At 39.3% G+C, this 18,879-nt stretch overlaps 1 long non-coding RNA gene across 1 annotated transcript; it reads right to left on the bottom strand.

The window, feature by feature from the left end:
- Positions 1 to 2,120: 2,120 nt before the first annotated feature.
- On the bottom strand, positions 2,121 to 4,829 carry LOC111091189. The gene is made up of 3 exons (XR_005373825.1): positions 4,586 to 4,829; positions 3,660 to 3,751; positions 2,121 to 2,286 (listed from the first exon to the last, which is right to left on the bottom strand). It is a non-coding gene; the product is annotated as an uncharacterized LOC111091189 (long non-coding RNA).
- Positions 4,830 to 18,879: the final 14,050 nt, after the last annotated feature.

Raw genomic sequence — 18,879 nt, 5'->3', positions numbered from 1 at the left:
AAATCTGCACTCAAACTTCCAGCAAATAGCCGAACTCCCATTGTTTATTCTATTGAGCTAATTACCAATATTGCAGCTTTGACTCTATCCATGTGTCTACCATTTCCCTCTGCGTCATAAAGTACCCAACAGAATGACAGGTCATTAGAATGTCTACCTGAGAGTTAATATAAGTGAAGCTAATGAAACTTAAACAAGAGGTTTCCACGTCTTAACAATTGCTACAGTTTTCTTAACTTCCCCCTTTGACCTTCATAGATCTGTGGTTTTGTTTTCTGTTTTCAAAATGGAGGCCAGGGCCCTCCTAAGAATCATGAGAAAGTTGAATTGGGCTCTTAGACAAGTGGTGTTTCAGTTTGACAAAATAACCACTGAAAATGGTACAGCCGTCCATGGGCCCCTGGAAACTGAGCCGATCAGAGTTCCTGGGGGAGGCAAAGTCCGCCATGCGGTACTGACAGGGCCTATGGAAGTAGCTGACTTCTCTTTTTTAACATTATCTTGGGGGAATAGAGATGTAAGGGCTGACGACTCTTCATGGGCTCAGAGGATGGAGAACTATGAAATGCTCACAGGATGTGAAATATTATTGGAACCCTAGGAGCAAGGCAAAGTACTTTGGTCACCAAATTCTTAGAAGTAAAATGTACATTATTACTAAATTTGTCTATACAATAAGGCATCTCTAAAAAGAAAAGTTGTGTCCATATTTTAGCTATTTGTCATTTCCAAGTTTTATTTCAACTACGTGCTCTCTAAAGAACATATTCTCTCTCATTTTACAGTGCTAGAGTACACTTTGACAAAATTAGTTTAATATCGGACGTATGTACACCTACAGTATCAAGCTCCTACAAAACTATGCCAAATTTTGCTTTTTTCACATTTTATTATACTTCCTACTGATAGGAAAATAGTTCACAACGGAACAGATATCAGTCTCTTCATTCTGATTTTTGTTTAACGTATGAAATTCCCCTGGATGTGAAAAGTCGAGGATGCAGAACTCCGGTCTCACTTCCACCAACTATTTCAGTGTATCCCTTGGGAATACGTACTAATTGGCCCCCGACCCTCTGAACATCCACCCCACCACACAGTCTGACTACCACCCAAACAAAAACAAAAAGGAAAAAAAAATAATAACATGATATCACCATAGGTTCAGTAACATAAAATTAAGATTACATTTTGGATAATGCTGATGAAGGGAGAAGCTACCATTGCCATTTAAAATATGAAGCTTATTAGATTGGAGGTACATCTGTCTCTAATTAAGTTAGGGGCTCTAGAATGCAATCATTTCAGCTTTGCAATGAAATTCATTTCTTTAGGGTGGTTAGGTACTTGATTTGAGAAACTACCGTCCAGTCTTGAACTATAATGCAAAAGTTGCTTCCCAATTAAGCCTAGAATACCGGTTGCAATACAAGTTATATCAGCGTCGTTTCCAACAAATCAGACTGTCAGAAAGACATCCGTGAGTCCCTAACTTTGGTATCATACCTAGTTAAATTCAAGCCTATAATATAAGCTTCAACTGTGAATCCTGAATGCATTTATTCATTGTCTATCAATTTGCCAACCTCTCTAAAGTGCAAGTTCATAAAAATCATAGAAATTGATATTTTCTGGAAGCGGCATAAAGCTTCAAATTATATTTGGCAATGACTCATTCTAGAGGAAAACTTTAGTAATGTTCTATCATTGCCACATATTCCTGTGCCCATGTTAGAAACACCTCAGTATCTTTCCCTTTCTGACACTACCTCCTACCTACTTCCTCCAGAGTTACGAGACTCAAGGCCACGTTATAATGACCTCTGCTATATTTTACTAAGGCTTCTGTGCAATCTCGCCACTAAGTCTTCCTGAAAACATACCTCCTTTAAATTGTCCATCTGAATTTCTCAGAGAAAGTCCACCTGACAGAAACAAGGAAACAAATAAAAACCCTAATGCACAAGAGGCCCGAACCATTATATTTGAACATCTCTGTTCTAATCTCAACCTAGTTGGCATTTCTGTAAAGTGTCCTCCTCACAGACTCCCTAAACAGTATAATTTAAAGGTGTATTTAGTATAATTTCTTAAGATTCCATATAAATCAGAAGTCAAAATGCCACTTGTAAATCTTTATATTTGCACAAGTCTTTTTTTTTTTGCACAAGTCTTTTTAAGCAAATATATAGCTATTGGAAAATAGCTATGAAATTTCATATATTTAAACATGATAGAAAACAAAAATCTTCATAGAAAAAGATCTGCTCCTGCTCATCCCTCCACCTAGGAAAGAAACACATGTTATGGATGGAAATATTTAATTGGACAAACACAGTCAAGTGCTAAATCCTATGAAATGCAATAAGATCAGTCTGATTATTAATGGTAAACTTTAAAAAAAAAAAGAGTTTACTTAATTATTTAAGGGAGAGCATGTGCGAGAGCAAGCACAAGCAGGGGGAGCAGCAGGCAGAGGCAGAGAGAGAAGCAGGCTCCCTGCTGAGCAGGGACCTTGACGTGGGTCTCCACCCCAGGACCTGGATCATGACCTGAGCCAAAGGCAGACGTTCAACCAACCGACCCACCCAGGCCCCCCACTGACAAACACCTATTGTTCATCTCTATCGCTGCCTGAAAAAACCCTGGATTTTTAATCTACGCTGGTACTAAAAAATTCAGAAAGCAATAAGTTCTAGCATAGTCCATGTTGCAAGAATGACCACTCTTAGTGTGCCCGATAAAAATGACAGCCCCTCCTCCACGTCAGGTTCAGATACACCAGAGTGGGTTTTCCTGTTATTCTGACACATGCCTTTCTTCCCATATTAACAATAAAAGCTCGGTGTGCTATCTTACTGCAGAAGTTCCTTCCTGAGTACAAATAGGTCTTATCTGTTGAGAAATTCTGACACCAGGTAGATGGTTGTTTATGTCAAAAAGCATCTCTTAGGCAGATAACTGTTTTAAGAACCTAGATAAAGGAGCAAGTTCTCTGTGCAAATATATAAAACACTGAAAATACGAGGGGGCTTTTTTTTTTTTTTCCTGGAAAGGCTATTTTGCATTTCTATGATGGATATTTCTAACTACTACCCTGTCATGTCTAAGCTGTAAGGCTCTCCAACAGTTGCCCACCCCCAATAACTTCTATACAGTTTGCTTCAGCTCCATTTCTGCAGTCTAGCCAGGACAAAAAAAAAAAAAAAAAAAAAAAAAAACAAACAAAAAAAAAAACCTGATTGCTCTTCTCTAAATACTTCTTGCTTTCTCCTACTCCCTCTCTCACACAGGGACCATGCTAAGAAAAAAAAAAAAAAAAAAAAAAAAAAATCCCAACTGCCTTCACTCTTTCCCTGCATCTCAGCCAAGGCAGAAAGTCAGCACGTATGCAGACTGCCCCCAAACCAGCCTGCTGTGCCACCGTCGACCTGCCACCGTTCTGTCCCTGCTGCTGCAAAGGGGCCAATCAGATAAAGCACCTTTGGTTCACATGTTAACACATTACTGAGCTATCCTTCCAGGTAACTAAATATCTTATCTCAATGTAAATGTACCATGGTGAGATAAGACCTCAATCACCCATTTGTTACTTAAACACCAAGCATGTGTGTCGAGCACTCTGCTGAGGTTACAAAGATGAATAAGAGAGTTCTCACCCTCGGGTTCAGTGAAGTCACTTCAGATCAGTGCAGTCAGCAGCTAAGGGACAGCACGGTAAATGCAGCGATCAGGATAGGTATAGGACGTCCTGGGAAAACAGGAGGAAAGTCCAGGTCACACAGTTTCATGGGAAGGAGTAGGAGCAGGAGTAAGTCCAACCACCAAATGATATAAGAATCAAAAGGTCTGGACCATGCTAAGGGGCCAACATTTTTATTGTGTGCTGAACACTTCAGGGCCACCTCAAACAAAACGTTGGACTCAAGCACATGACTTCTACCTCCCGAATTTACTTCCTCACCGCCTCAGTCCATCGTCTACTTGAACTATGCACCCCTGTTGCCTGGGCTCCTCTCCTGGAGGTCTGTGGCCTCCACACCGTTGGCACACTGAATTGGCCAAAATGAAAATCCCTAACACACCTACAGGCCTGAGAATGACGCCTTTTAAAAGAAGTGACTCAAAAAAAAATAAAATAAAATAAAATAAAAAATAAAAGAAGTGACTCCTGACGTGACACCAAAATAGTAAGCAAATAAAAGCGAGAGGGGCTTTGCAGAGGAAGGACTGGCCTGAGAAAAACTATGGAAGTGGCACAAAGTATGGTGTAAGAGAATATCGAAGTTTCTGGTGTTTGCATAAGGATGGGAATCTGACTTGAATGATCGCAAGCCCATGGAAGAAATCATCTTACTGAAGTGTGTGTGGGGAGGGCATGTAGTCAGCTTTCCCAAAAAAAAGCAACTTCCTTTTTTGACACTGAGACCAGCCCTAACTTCAGATTTTCTCTTCCAGTCATAGCCTCCACCAGAGTATGTGCTTCCCCTCCTCTCCCTAACTTAAACTCCACCATCCATCCCCTCAGATTTAATTGGTTCATATAATACTGTCCAATTATTTTGAGACCGTTCCCAATTATTACCTCATCTCCCCCACAACACTTTGGAGGCAGGAGACTTGAATGCTATTTCTTTCTCTTCTCCTTTTCAGGGTATTTTAGAACTCTGTAAATGCTGTTAATTTGCCATATGATGTAGCATTTCATAAACAGAAGCAGACAATTATGTTTTTATAATTGTCTCTCGGGCAGGCAGTGTCCAAGGCCATCAGACATGAAATGGTAGTAAAACTGGCTACCACTTGAGTTGCCTACACCTTGCTTGGCCTTGCACCTGTTGCCTCAGTTATCTTCACATAACATCAGTATTATGACATCGGCATTATTACCTCAATTTTACAGATGAGAAAACCAAAACCGAAGCTCAGAGAGATTCATTTACCCAAGTTTTTCAACCTTCCATGAGCAAATACTTACAGGCATGCTCATAACGGGGATCTGACGCTTAGCTAAAAGAAAACATGGTCCGTGTTCATAGGCAACATACGGTCTAGTAAAGAAATCAGGCACTAAACAAACATCCACACAAATGAACGTGAAATCGTGCATTTGGAAGGTTTTAATCTGGTCACGAGAGTTAAGAGAAAGTCTTATTGTAGAAGAGAGCTGAAGGTCACCAGGATTTAATCATGGAAAGTAAAGAGGAAAGATTCTTTCTGGTGTAACAGGGCAGCGTCCAGATCAAAGCATACAACCTCCTCACTTATAAGTTCAAGGTCCAAATATATTTTAAATCCATGAGATCAAAACAGTTTAAACACACAGCTCTTATTGGTCACCTTTAAAGAATGCTAGAAAATAAGTTGAAACTGGTAAATAAAGGGTTAAATCCAGTATTTATCCTGAGTTTCATATACAAATTATAATGAACATATAATTCTTCAAGTAATCAAGTAGGGGAAGTTTCTCCTAATAAAAATATTCCAGCTAGTAAGATAAAAATTATATTAACAGAATTAATATACTGCAGCCTATAATGAATTAAGAAATCTAGACAATAATCAATAATGGCTACTCATATCACAAAAAAAGGAGGCAGTAAGACGTTATTTGCCTCCTAATAGAAATACACTACACATCTAAGAAGAGTTGTCAAAAAGAAAAAAAAAAGAATCTAATCATGCCTTTAAATATTAATTTATAGGAAACAGAGGGGACGTGTCGAGAGATAACATAGAAATTTAACCATTAAAACCAGAAAATTCACAGGACATATGACCCAGTTTCTTCACCAAATAGATAAGACAAAAGAGAGAGAAAGAGAGAAGGACACCTCTAGATTAAAAGAAATATATTCTCCAGAGCTATCTATGAACTCACTAGGATCCAGATTTAAACAAACTGTTACACACACATACACACATACCAGACATATACGAGAAAAATTGAGAAATCTGAACTCTGATTTGCTGGTGGACGCTGTTAAGGAATTTTTGCTAATTTTTTAGGTGTTAATAATATTGCAACTGCCTTTTAATACAAAGAGCTCTTAACTTTCAGAGATACATTGGAAAATATTTACAGATAAAATTACACGATGGATTTGCCCCAAAATAATGTTAGTAAAACAAGGGTAAGTGAAGATGCAGGTGAAACAAGATTGTCCATGATCTGATTGCTGAACCTTAATGGGAACACGGAGCTTCATTATATTCATGACTGCATTTTTGTATATATTTGAAACATATAAGTTTCAATGATGGACTTGATGTCCCTTCTTTGTGTAAGTCTTCCCTCTTTCCTGTGCTCCTCTCTCCATCAGGAAAAGGGATCATGTGAGCCACGGGGCTATCCTTGATTGAACTGCCCTCCTGTCTTTTGCAGGACAAGGTGGGTCTTCACTAAAATGCCATTTGGCCAACTCTGAACTATGCTAGGGGAAGACAGACTTTTCGGCCCTGACCCCAGGCCGCCTAAAAAGTGCACACCCTTCAGAACTATTTAGATTACACCCTGTCACACCTCTTCCTCATTTTTCAACTTCACTTTTTACCATCCTGCATTTTGACATCATGGACATTTACAATTATCAGCAAGGATATAGTCCTTCTCCATAGTTACTGTAAGTTTACTTAGTGTTTACATAGAAAAGTCCAGTCAGTGGCATGCAAACCCCAACCCTTAGGGACCTTGGGGTCCGGTTCCCTCCATTCCCAGAGGTGCTAAGTTAGTCCGCCACAGGTGAGAGGACTTGCCTGGAGTACATACTGAATAGAAGTTGCAGACCTGGAGGCTTTACAACAACCAACACGGTGTTCCTCTCCAATTCTCTATCCCCAAGAACGGAGGATCATTCACGACTATGAGTTTAGGATTCACTTTAGTCACTGTGTCCCCAAAATGTTCAAACCTAAACCATATAGTTGACTCCTTTGAAGCCCCCCATCTCTCCCCCAACTAACATGATAGCACTGATCATGAGTAAAGGCGGCAGGTCCTGGCTCAGGCAGACGGACTCAGGGGGGAGGTGCTGCAGAGCCACAGACCCTGAGCAGGGCCCCCTAGGCCAGGTGTCTTCTCCCCCAGAAGATGCCATGTGTGCTTGCAGCCTACAATGTTGAATGCTTCTTTTCTTTTGACCTTCTCTTAGTCCTTGCATCGGTTTCTTTATTCATAGTTTCAAAAAGCCTTGTGTATATATATCAAAAATCACTAGTGCACATTCTAAACCCTCTCTTCCTCTCACTTGACACTAAGCAGATACAAAACTGAACAAAATTAGCATCTTGATTAGCGCTCTGGCATCGGTCACTCCTGAGCTAAAGCAATTGGATGAGTGACCCCTGAAAATAATGTTAAAATTTCTTCTCTGTTAATTTCCTATAAACGCATAAAATTTGCCATCCCATTCTGTAAGTTTTATACTTTTCCAAGAGAGCCATGCCCAAGAATAACAACTGAATCGCCTGAGGTCTCAGAGGTGGTGAGGACATTGCCGAGAGCTAGGCCTCTAGCTGACCCTAAACCCACTCCTTCCACACAGCACAAGAGGGAGAAAGGAACCGTATGAGCGTCTTCCGGAGCTCAGGGGATGAACAAGTTCCCCGGGAAGGGACCGTCAGGACCTTAGGGCCCTCTGTTTGTTTAATTCCTCCTCATGATCCTCTGGAAAAGGCCAAGCAAGTTCTGTGCTTTTTAGAGGGAGCTGTAAAATGGCTGCAGAACAGCCTCGGAGTGAACCTGATATTGGGTGTGTGTAAACGGTTCATGACTCTGCTGTTCAGTGTACATGAGTCACCCAGAACACGGTAAGGCTCCAACATAAACCATGTCCTCAGGCCTCACCCTCAGCCCCTGCCACAGGCTTATTCACACATGATGTGCTAGCCTGGCACTCAAAACCCCCAAATCATCTATGAGTCAGAGCTCATTACGTGGAACACTTCAGCCTCGCTATCCTAATGTTTGCCCAGTTTTTTCTTCCTTTCTTCCTCCTTTTCTTCCTCCTTTTCCTTCCTTCTTTCTCTTTCTTTCTTTCTTCTTTCTTTCTTTCTTTTCCTTCTTCTTTTTCTTCTTTCTCCTTCTCTCTCTCTCTCTCTTTTGGCTATGAAGGACTTCATTGATCAAATATTTCATTCATTTCACTAGACCTCCAATTTTGAGGGAAATGGATACGTGCATATTTTCACATGTATTTTTAACAGAAAATGAGGAAATAAACAACTACATGGGTTTCTTGTTCATTTTCAGTTCTTCAGAACATCTCATTAACCAGAGTAAACGTATCTCTTGGGCATTCTATTGAATTAAGGATTCACTTTAATCAATAATCATGCAATATTTCTAGATTAAAATTGAGCAGAATAAACCACTGCGTGTGTGCTTAGAGATTTTTCTTTCGTTCTAGCTGCATCATTTAAATAGACTTCCTTTCTCAAGCTTCAAGCTGCTCTCTTTTCTTTTTTTTTTAATTAAACCACAGCTGACATATAATATTTTATTAGTTTCAGGTGTATAACATAGTGATTCAACATTTATATACATCATGACATGATCACCCATGATGAGTCGAGTTACCATCTGTCACCATACAACACTATTATGATATTACTGACTACATCCCCTAAGCTGTACTTTACATCCCCATGGCTTTATTTCATAACTGGAAGCTTGTGCCTCTCAATCTCCTTCACCCGTTACCTCTGGCAACCACCCTCGCCCCTCTGACAACCACCGATTTGTTCTCTGTATCTATGAGTCTGTTTCTGTTTTATTTTGTTTGTTCTGCTTTTTGGATTCCACATATAGATGGCAGGGGAGGAGGCTGCTTTGGTTGGGAGAGGTAGAGTGCCTGCCCCGGTGGGTCAGTGATGGCAAGGCAGACGGAGTAAACGATGGCAGCCACCAGCACCAGGCTGCCTAGGTAGAGGAGAGTAAAAACGGTGGTGCCTGACAGTGTCCTTGTGCCCAAAGAAAGTTCCTACAGACCTCTGCCCCTGTAGTGCCTTCCCTAAAATTAGTCAATGAATCTCTTTCACATATGGCCCATGTGCCTTTCAAACTGCTGCTTCTGGAGTGGGTCTCAGGGTGAGGGAATCTGCGTACAAACACTTTAAGAGTGGAGTCTTGGTTCCCCATAGCCCTGCAGCTCACCTGGACCTCGCCCTCAAGGCTGAGAGTTATGAGGACTCATCTTCCTAGAGGAAGCCCCATGGCTGGGGTACCTGAAGTGGTGTTTGAACCCCCACTCCTCAGGGAGGATCTCCACACTTGTGATACCCCTCCTGCTTGTGGGTCACCATGTAGGGGGGTGGGTAATGCATCCTGACCAGACCACCTCTCCGCCCCTCCTACCTGTCTCAGTGTGGCTGTTTCTTTATTTGTTAGTTGTACAAGATCTGTTCTGCTAGTCTCCAGGTGATTCTCAGAGACAGTTGTTCTATACGTAGTTGTAGTTTTGGTCTGTCCCTGGGAGGTCAGCTTAGGATCTTCCTCCTCTGCCATCTTGATCCCTGGACCCGGTGCTCTAGTGATTGTCTTCGTAATTGAACCAGGGAAAGGAACGTGGAGAGTGAGAAGGACAAGCTGTTACTTATGCAGCAACGGATAGGAAGCAGGACCAAAGGCACCAACAAGAAAACATTCCACATTTAGCTTCACCTACAGGTGATCAAATGCTCTGGAGCCAGACTTCCGATTTGCAAGCCCAGCTCTGCTCTACTCCTTAACATATGTGTGATTTTGGGCGTGTTACCCCTGCCACAGCTTCCCTATCAGTAAAATTGAAGTAAAATAGCATTAACTTTGCAGGACTTGGGGATCCCTGGGTGGCTCAGCGGTTTAGCGCCTGCCTTTGGCCCAGGACTTACCCTTATTAAAACAGTAAGATGTAGAAAATATAAATACAAATACAAATATCTATGCTATTATTTTGCCTTCAGAATACCTTGTTTTAAAACCGTCTATGTCATTAATACATAAACCATGACATTTAACCCATTAACCCACTACAACAAAGATGATCATGAAATTGAATTTGGATAGCTTTGTTCATTACAGGCTCCCTCAATATTTGCTATCTGGAGGTGGAAAACAAAATAAGCTGGAAACTGCTAACCAATAAAAACTTCAATGATCTCTTCAGGGAGTTTAAAATTATAATCTTTAATAATTGATCATTTCATGTAATTCTTTCTTAGATCTATGTCTAGGTATCTTTAACTTTTAGGTTCATGAGCTTATTTATCTTCTTGCTAAAGTTCAAAATCTAATTTCTAACACAGGTTACTTACTGTAATAAACTCTACGAGCTTTAAAGTGACAAGTTGAAAGATACAATTTTTTAGAGTTATGAATTAATAGCCATATATGTCAAAGACTTTGAAAGTGCCAACTTTTTCATATTTATAGATATATTATTGAAATGATAAAAAATGAACTGCGGAAAGAGGAAAGAACTGAGAGCCACATATAATGAATCAAACATACTTAACAAGACATGTACAGACACTTTGGTGTGCATCTCTTTTATTACGTTACATTAATCAAATACTGCTAAAGACATTCATCTGAGCAAAGTGTCACAATAATACTCTATAAAAACATTCTTTTGAAAAGAGTCCATCCTGACAGCCATATCAACTATATTGTCTTAAGTGATTGTCAGACCCACATTTCTCAGAAATTAAGACAATTTATGTGTGTGCCTCTTGAGCTCCCTTCTCTCCCTCCGCCCGCTTACATCTACCCCACCCCCACCAAAGCTGGCTTTTTAAAAGAAAATAATTTGATTAGAGAAAATGCACTAACTCTGGTAATGACTCATAAAAATCTGGCTTTGAATGATTTAAGTTTTTTTCTGAAAGCAGGATATGGATTCTTCTCATTTTTAAAGTTTCACAAATTACAATAGAAAATTTTGACTATTTAGCAACATAATTAATCTGACCTTAAGAGGACTTTTTCCTAACATAACATAGAAATGATGGTTGTACGTAGTTATAATGAGCCTTCTTTTCATTTTCATATTGATAAACTATCTAAGTATTGCAATTTTTATATGTAACTCTATAATGTGTGTTTGGATTTCTCTGCTTAAATTCTATTGTATTCTATTAGAGTCCTACTCTATAGAAAATGAAATCTATCACTTAATTTTCTATTTAATATTGAGATGAACACATATAAGAGCAAACAGATGAGGAAGATGAAGAAAATCTCAGGATCTGTAGCCTGATATCAGTCTATGCAAAAAATCATTGCATATTACCAAGTCCCTTTTGTTATAGCCAGATGTTTCAGAAAAAGTAATAATAATGTATTTAAAAAGAACTTCCATTGTCTTTAAATAACTCCTCTTATACATTCAGATAAGTACAGTTCTGTATACTTAAATTTTGGTTTTGTCATTTCTAAATTAAACTAGATCTTCAAATAATTTTGGTACCAATTTTTTTTCTAACCTGAAGGGAAAAACTTCAAGGAACTTTAAGGCTAGACATTTTTCTTAATTACTATGCAACTGAACAATAAAAACCTAAAAACTAGAAGCTAGTGTCTGGATGTGAGACCGATTTTAATATCTTTATTTTTAGAGGAAATATGTTCAAAATTGATGGCAGAGGAGAAAGAGGATAAAAGTGTCCACGAACTGCTTAGTCAACTATATATAAAAAGCATTTGGAAAAAGGGCAAATTAAGCAAATTGCACCTTTGCTTCCATATAAATTTGATTTTGTCTTTCAGTTTAAGAATACAATTTTTAATATTTATATTATCTCCTGCCCCTTTAAAAAAAAACTAACAAATAAGCAAGTAACTTTTCAGTTTGATGTAATATAGCTAGAAACCACTCTTCTAAAACATAGAAAGAAAATCCAAGGTACAGACATGATGACTTCTAAGACTATGTTGAGGCCATCTCCAAAATCTGGTTCTCTTACTAAAGGACACCTAGGCAAAGTCTTTCTCTTCTAGTCCTTGGCAAATTTAGTGCCCAGCTCCACTTTTTGCTACCACTCCCCTACTGACCTAGGAAATTCTATATATGACCAATCTCTATTAATTTTGATCTGCTGATGATCTCTTACGTATATGTAAAAACACGGCAAACTGGTTAAAAAGAAAAAAAAAAAAAAAGAACTCACTCTCATCATTTTGTCCAGTAGACCAAACCCCTAAACCAAAGCAAGTTTTCCCTTCAGATTTTACATTGAAGGGAATTGAAATTTATGTTACTCTGATTAGGTTTTAACTTTTTAAAAAACTCATCATATAATTGTATTAGTGTTCTAGATGTCAAAACACAATTTTATTTGATAACATTGTGATTAAGCTGAAAGTAAACTTTACCAGGAAATTGTGCTAATTTTCTTTAAGTATTCTGGAAAAGCATACAAGGTTTTGAATTCAAACAAACGTAAAGCGTATTTATGATTTGGATTTTTACCAGTGTAAAGTATGTATCTGGCTATTAAATCTTATGACCACAATCTAGTCATCTGTGCTATATGAGAGAATAATAAAAGCGATAATTTAAGCATTTTTCTCTAATCCTGACCACAGTTCTGCAAGCTAAGTACATTACTCTTAATTTACCAGTGAGGGAATGGAGGTTGAGTTGGATGGAGCTTGCCCGGGGTTGCAGTAGTAGTAAGTAGGCAGAGCCCAAATTGAATGAAATCCAGGCCTTTCCAGCTCCTAAACTATGTTCTTTGGAGCCTACTGGACTGCTGGCATGAGAGAGAGAGTCAGTCAACTCTCCTTAACAATGACTTATTAGAACCAGTGAGTCAGCGTTCAGAGAAGTTCTCCACTAAAAGTAAGTTTGAAAGAGCCCCAGAGGGTTGGCCCAAGGAGGCCTTCAGCATTTAGGGAAAGCTCAAAACCAGGCAGGCATTGTGTGGGGCAATTTCCTAAGACGTCATTCTTTAACTGTTTGGACATAAGAATCACAAGAAAATTTTAAAAGCCAAATAACACTTGTTGCACGGGTAAGGCTGCCCTTGCTTTTTTTCCTCTTTACTAATCTAACAAGATTACAAAAAGAAAAGGTACCAAGTAAAAAATATATAATTTAAAACAGAAATCATCAACTAGCAGCCTGTGACCTAAAATCAGGCCACTGGTTTTGTTTCCCCTACTAAAGATTTTATTTTTTCTAATTAGTTTCAATGCTTTAAAACAGGATATTTTCCCATAAAATTCCAGATTTCTGGCTCCTCTTAAGAACTTAGGAAATCTGGAGGCAAGAATACACAATGGGGAAAAGACAGTGTCTTCAATAAATGGTGCTGGGAAAACCAAACAGCTACATGCAAAAGAATGAAGCTGGACCACTTTCTAACACCATACACAAAAATAAACTCAAAATGAATTAAAGACCTAAATGTGAGACCTGAAACCATAAAAATCCTAGAAGAGAACAGAGGCAGTAATTTTTTCTGACATTGGCCATAGCATCATATTTCTAGATATGTCTCCTGAGGCAAGAGAAACAAAAACAAAAACTAACTATTGGGACTACACCAAAATAAAAGGCTTTTGCATGGTGAAAGAAACAACCAACAAAATGAAAAGGCAACCTACTGAATGGGAGAAAATATTTGCAAAGGATCTCTCCAACAGGGGTTAATATCCAAAATATATAAAGAACTTATACAAGAAACAAACCGGAAACCAAACAAACACCCAATTAAAAAATGGGCAGAGGACACAAACATTTTCCCAAAGAGGCATACAGATGGCCAACAGACAGACAAAAAGATGCTCAGCATCACTCATCATTAGGGAAATGCAAATCAAAACTACCATGAGATGTTACCTTACACCCCTCAGAATGGCTAAAATCAAGAAGACAAGAAATAGCAAGTGTTGGTAAGGATGTGAGGGAAAAGGAACCCTTGTACACTGCTGGTGGGAATACAGACTGGTACAAGTACTGTGGAAAATAGTGTATAAGTTGCTCAAAAAATTAAAAATAGAAATACTATATGATCCAATAATTCCACCACTGGGGTATTTACTCAAAGAAAATGAAAACACTAATTCAAAAAGATATATGCAGCCCTATGTTCACTGCAGCATTATTTATAATAGCCAAGATATGGGAGCAACCTAAGTGTCCACCGATAGATGAATGGATAAAGATGTGGTGTCCACACACACATACACACAAACACACATATACACGCTGTGGAGTATTATGCACTCATATGAAAGAACGAGACCCGCCACTTGCAACAACATGAATGAGCCTACAAGTTTTATGCTAAGTGAGAAACACAAATACCATATGATTTCACTCATGTGTGTCATCAAAACAAAACAAAACGAGTAGCCAAACAAAAAGCAGAACTATAAATACAGAGAACTAATGGCTGTCAGAGGGAAGGGGGTGGAGGGATGGGCAAAATGGGTGAAGAGGAGCGAGAGATACAGACTTCCAGCTATGGAATGAGTAAGTCATGAGGATAAAAGGCATAGCATAGGGAATATCGTCAATAATATTGTAATAGTGTTGTACGGTGACAGATGGTAGCTACACTTGCAGTGCGTGATGTAGGACATGTCGGGGTTCACAGCCAACAGCCAAGAGAGAATTCTTGAGATGTCTTTGGTCCAAAAAGGTGGTTTTCTTAAAGCACAGGGACAGGACCCGTGGGCGGAAAGAGCTGCACTGGGGTTGTGACAGGTGGCCGATTATATACTTTCAAGTTGGGAGGGGGTCAGGGATAGCATAAGTCTCCAAGGGATTTTGGGAGCAAGGTTTCTAGGACCTTGAGGGGACTAGCTATCGTTAGGAAAAGGTCATTCATTACTGTCTAGTAAAACCCTAGTCACGAGACCCTTCAGATGTATATCGGTGGCCTTATGCCTGGAAGATGACTGCTGACATGTTTCTTGGGGGGTGGAGAGAAAGGAAGTTTCCAAAGGAATTTGTATACGTTAAAGTAGACTTACAGGATCCTGGGGGGGTCATGCTAAAGTTGCTTCTTGCCCTTCCCAAAGTATTAACATCGAGGCAGCTGGGTTCCTAGAGGGAGGTCACTCTGCCTATTTCAAGGAATTATCAATGGGCTGTAAGCAGTGAGGTATAATTTTTTTTTCTTTTTCCTTTGTTTCCCACATCAGTGAGCACAGCAGAACTTGTAGAAAAGTTGAATCACTATGTGTACACCTGAAATGAATGTAGTATTGAACCTCAACAATACTCAAAATATTTTCTAAAAAGCACTTAGGAAATCTGTCTTCCCTGTATCCACATTCTAGCAACTGGCGGAGCAGAACAGACTTCATTCAAGTTTAGAGAAGCCACAAACTCTCCGGCTCACTATTACTTCCTCCCTCCCATCCCCTCTCCCAATACCTTCAATTATGCTACTCATTTGTACCCTCTATGGATTTTTGTGTGAGAGCATTTATAGGATCCTTAGAGAAGTGATCCAGTCTCAGTGTTGCACAGGCTCCTTGCCCAGCTTCTCTTGCTTCAACACCAAGCGCTCTCCATGATGTTGGGGAGAGCTTGTGAAAGAGAAAGAAGGAGGTTATAACAGGGAAGCAAAATCTGGCTTTGAGTAATTCATGCTTCTTTACAAACAAGCTGAGCTGCCATTACTCTCTGAATCCCAATTTTCTAGTGCAGAGGCTGAAACTAAGAAGGTTGGTTTGATTCCAGAACAGCAAAGAATTTCTCAACAGGCACCATTTCCCCCAGTAGGAGCAGCAGGCAGGTAAAGTAACCTGCCAATTCTCCATGCCTCTCTGGAGCCCCTCTGACAGGACGTGGGGGCAAAATAAGCAACAAATGGGGAGATGCTCTACTCAGAAAGACATTTCCTGGTTGTGGACCTCCCCTTTTCTCCATCTGCATCCACATAGCCCCCCACGACTGTCCCGCTCATCCAGAATACTGAAAGAGAGCAAACGCTCAGAAACAATTGGCAGGTGATTTCAAGTCATTACCTGCCTGCCATGCTAATTGCTAGCCATTACCTGCCAGCAGCACGCGGTTTTGTACGGTTTGTGAGACACAGGAAGGGTCTACTTAACTGGAAGGATCATTTTTCTCAGACTAAAGAATGCCAGCGTTGGCAGCCCCATGCCTACCAGTGTTACGTAATGATCAGCTGGCACTCGTTCTGTAAGGATTATCCTTGAAGAGGTGCACACATGCATCTCGCATGGAAAGGGCCAGAGGGATATCCATAGTCATTATTTGCTTCAAATTTCACATCGTTAGGTACTGGGAGGAGAAGGGGAAGAAAACACAAATCCCACTTTGCCATTTTCCTACTAAAACGACTCTGAAAACATACAACATGCAGAGTGAATACAACTCTCTCACTTTAAAAGTGCATCTTATCATAAATATGGCTTTAGATTGCCATCTGCTATTTTACCCATCAGTGAGATCAAGTTCCACCGCAATCCTAATTTCCACTTGCAGAATGGGTGTTGCTAATGTCTGTAAATTATGCACGTCTCTATTAAACGAAGGTCCATCAAAAATTGTCATCTCTAATCCATACTGTATATAAATTGTGACATGAGGGATAATTAAAAATTTTAATGCCTTTCAGTTACTTTTTAAATTATAAAGAGCCCAGTTCTAATGTTTTCATTTTAAGTTTAATTTTATGTTATTGTTCACCAACCTCAGCATAACAAAAAACGGGAATTTATAGCTTTTCAATTCACATAGTGAAAACCCCATTATTTTACTCTTCTGTATCTTGGCAATGAACACAAGCCATACCAGGTATGTCACTCATTGCATTTGGCCTGAACTTTGAGCATAATTTACAGGATTTTCCAAAATGACACTTCCTTTTTATTCAGCAGCTTGAACATAAAGACAGAACACTCTTCTGACTGCAAATATAGCAATTATACCAAGTTATGCTTTGACACTGTTACCACAGGCAAGTGGCCAAAGAGCATCCGCAGTCAAAATATCTAAGCAAGTTAACAAGCTCCCTTTACTCTCTACAGAGCGGAAGAAGAAAGGGAATCCAACCCCTGAGAGATGTTAAAATGAAGGAGAAAAAAGGCTGTTGGTGTTTGTTAAAGAAAATGGTGTCAGTGTCTTGGGCTGATCAAGGTGTAGAATCTGAGGCCGTGACAGATGCCCAGGCCTACGTTTGACAGGAAGCCTTTTTCCAGGTCAGATCTGCTTTGATGATCTCAACTAATGAATGACTCCGGTCTGCAAGCCCTTGCGTTGGAGCTACACCTTGCTTTCATGGTTTGGCCAAACTGGCCTGCCCTCCCTCTCACCTCCCTCTCCTCCGTCCCTCCTAAGAGTCCATTTTGCCTCTTCTTTTCTCAGTTCCATTTTAGAAAATATCACCACATTTACCACACAAAAGACATCGAAACTAATTAAGTAAACTCCAAAGAACTATTACAAATCATTTTGCTTCAGCCGGAGGTATCAGATTTAATTAGGTGATCGGTGTTGATGGGGTACAAAAACAAAAGCTATCTCCCGTTTGAAAAGGTTCAGGCCCTATAGAGACCCGGTCTTCCCACTATGACACAAACAATAATTGAGCACTTCTTAAAAAAAAAAAAAAATAAAAAATAAGGCAGGCATGAAAAGAGTTTTCTGTTAGAGACAAAAGCTTTCAACTAAGGTTTGTTTTCTCTTTTTGCCAGGTGATTTAAAAACAACAACAAAAGAAACCCCACACCATCTACAAAGAAATAGCTATAACTTACCTACGTGGAGATCACCGTGACACAGAATATAAAGTGGTTCTAACAAGCATAATTTTTGCAAGTGATTAATCAAAATCTATTTAGTCAGTCACCTTCAATGATTGTCAACAGACTTGCTTAAGAGCACAATGAAAATAGTTCATTTTCCCCAGGTTGCCCATCAGCTAACATCTTTCCTTCGGCATATTAAACAAAAGGCTCAAGTTTAAAGTTAATACAGCAGTTAAAAGATGCGAAATTCAGTGTGATAGATTGGCTGTCCATAAGGAAAGTGGAATAAAAACTGTAGATTCTACTTGGCATGGTGGGCTGATGTGAGCCCTATTTCTATCATTCACTAGCAACATGTTATTTTGCTATATTGGCAATAAATAATACAGGATGGGGCAATTATTTTTGAATCAATCTTTATCATGACTTAGTGGTCAATCTCTGACAGATGGACGTGTTAGACCTTAAAAGGAGATTGTATCCTTTCAAAGAAAGCTTACCTTTATCACAATATTTATTAAATTAGTTGAAAATGAGATGCCTTTTTTTTTTTTTTTTTTTTTTTAATTTTCAGCCAGACTTCTTCTGACAATGAGAATCTAGAATCTGTCGTTACGGTCGTAACTGTTTTCTCTTACACACACATACGCATAAACACACACATACAGAGATTAGGAAGGTAAGTAAATACATCCTGGTTGCCCCGTGGTAAACAGGAGATCTCTTTTGATTCTAACTGGTATTTTTGGTTTCAAGCAGGTCTGAATAATGGCTTTTTTTAATATGCTGTTGTTAAACAATTTTCCTGGTATCTCTATCCAACAAATGCACATAACTTTATACGGCGGAATAGCCTTAAAGCAAGCCTGCAGCAGTCATGCAAGTTACCAAAAAGGCCAAGGCAGTATTTCCCGAGTTTAAGTACACCTCAAAATTCCTCTCTTTAGCTCCTAAAATGTTGAAAGGAAAATCATTTTCTACGTTGGCATTTAAATGGTATCGTTCCATGTGAAAAGAGTTACTAAGACATTTGTTGGAAGTCAACAAAAATAATTTGGACATATTCTGAACTTATTTTATCTGACTCCTCGACATTTAATTTGGTGTGAAAAACGGTAACGGTCGAAAACAGATGTTAGGGGGCCAAGTATACAGCAGAGGTCAAA

Source organism: Canis lupus, chromosome 19, assembly GCF_011100685.1.
Source record: "Canis lupus familiaris isolate Mischka breed German Shepherd chromosome 19, alternate assembly UU_Cfam_GSD_1.0, whole genome shotgun sequence".
In the NCBI taxonomy this organism is placed as follows: domain Eukaryota; kingdom Metazoa; phylum Chordata; class Mammalia; order Carnivora; family Canidae; genus Canis; species Canis lupus.
This window is presented reverse-complemented; position numbering and strand designations above follow the sequence as displayed.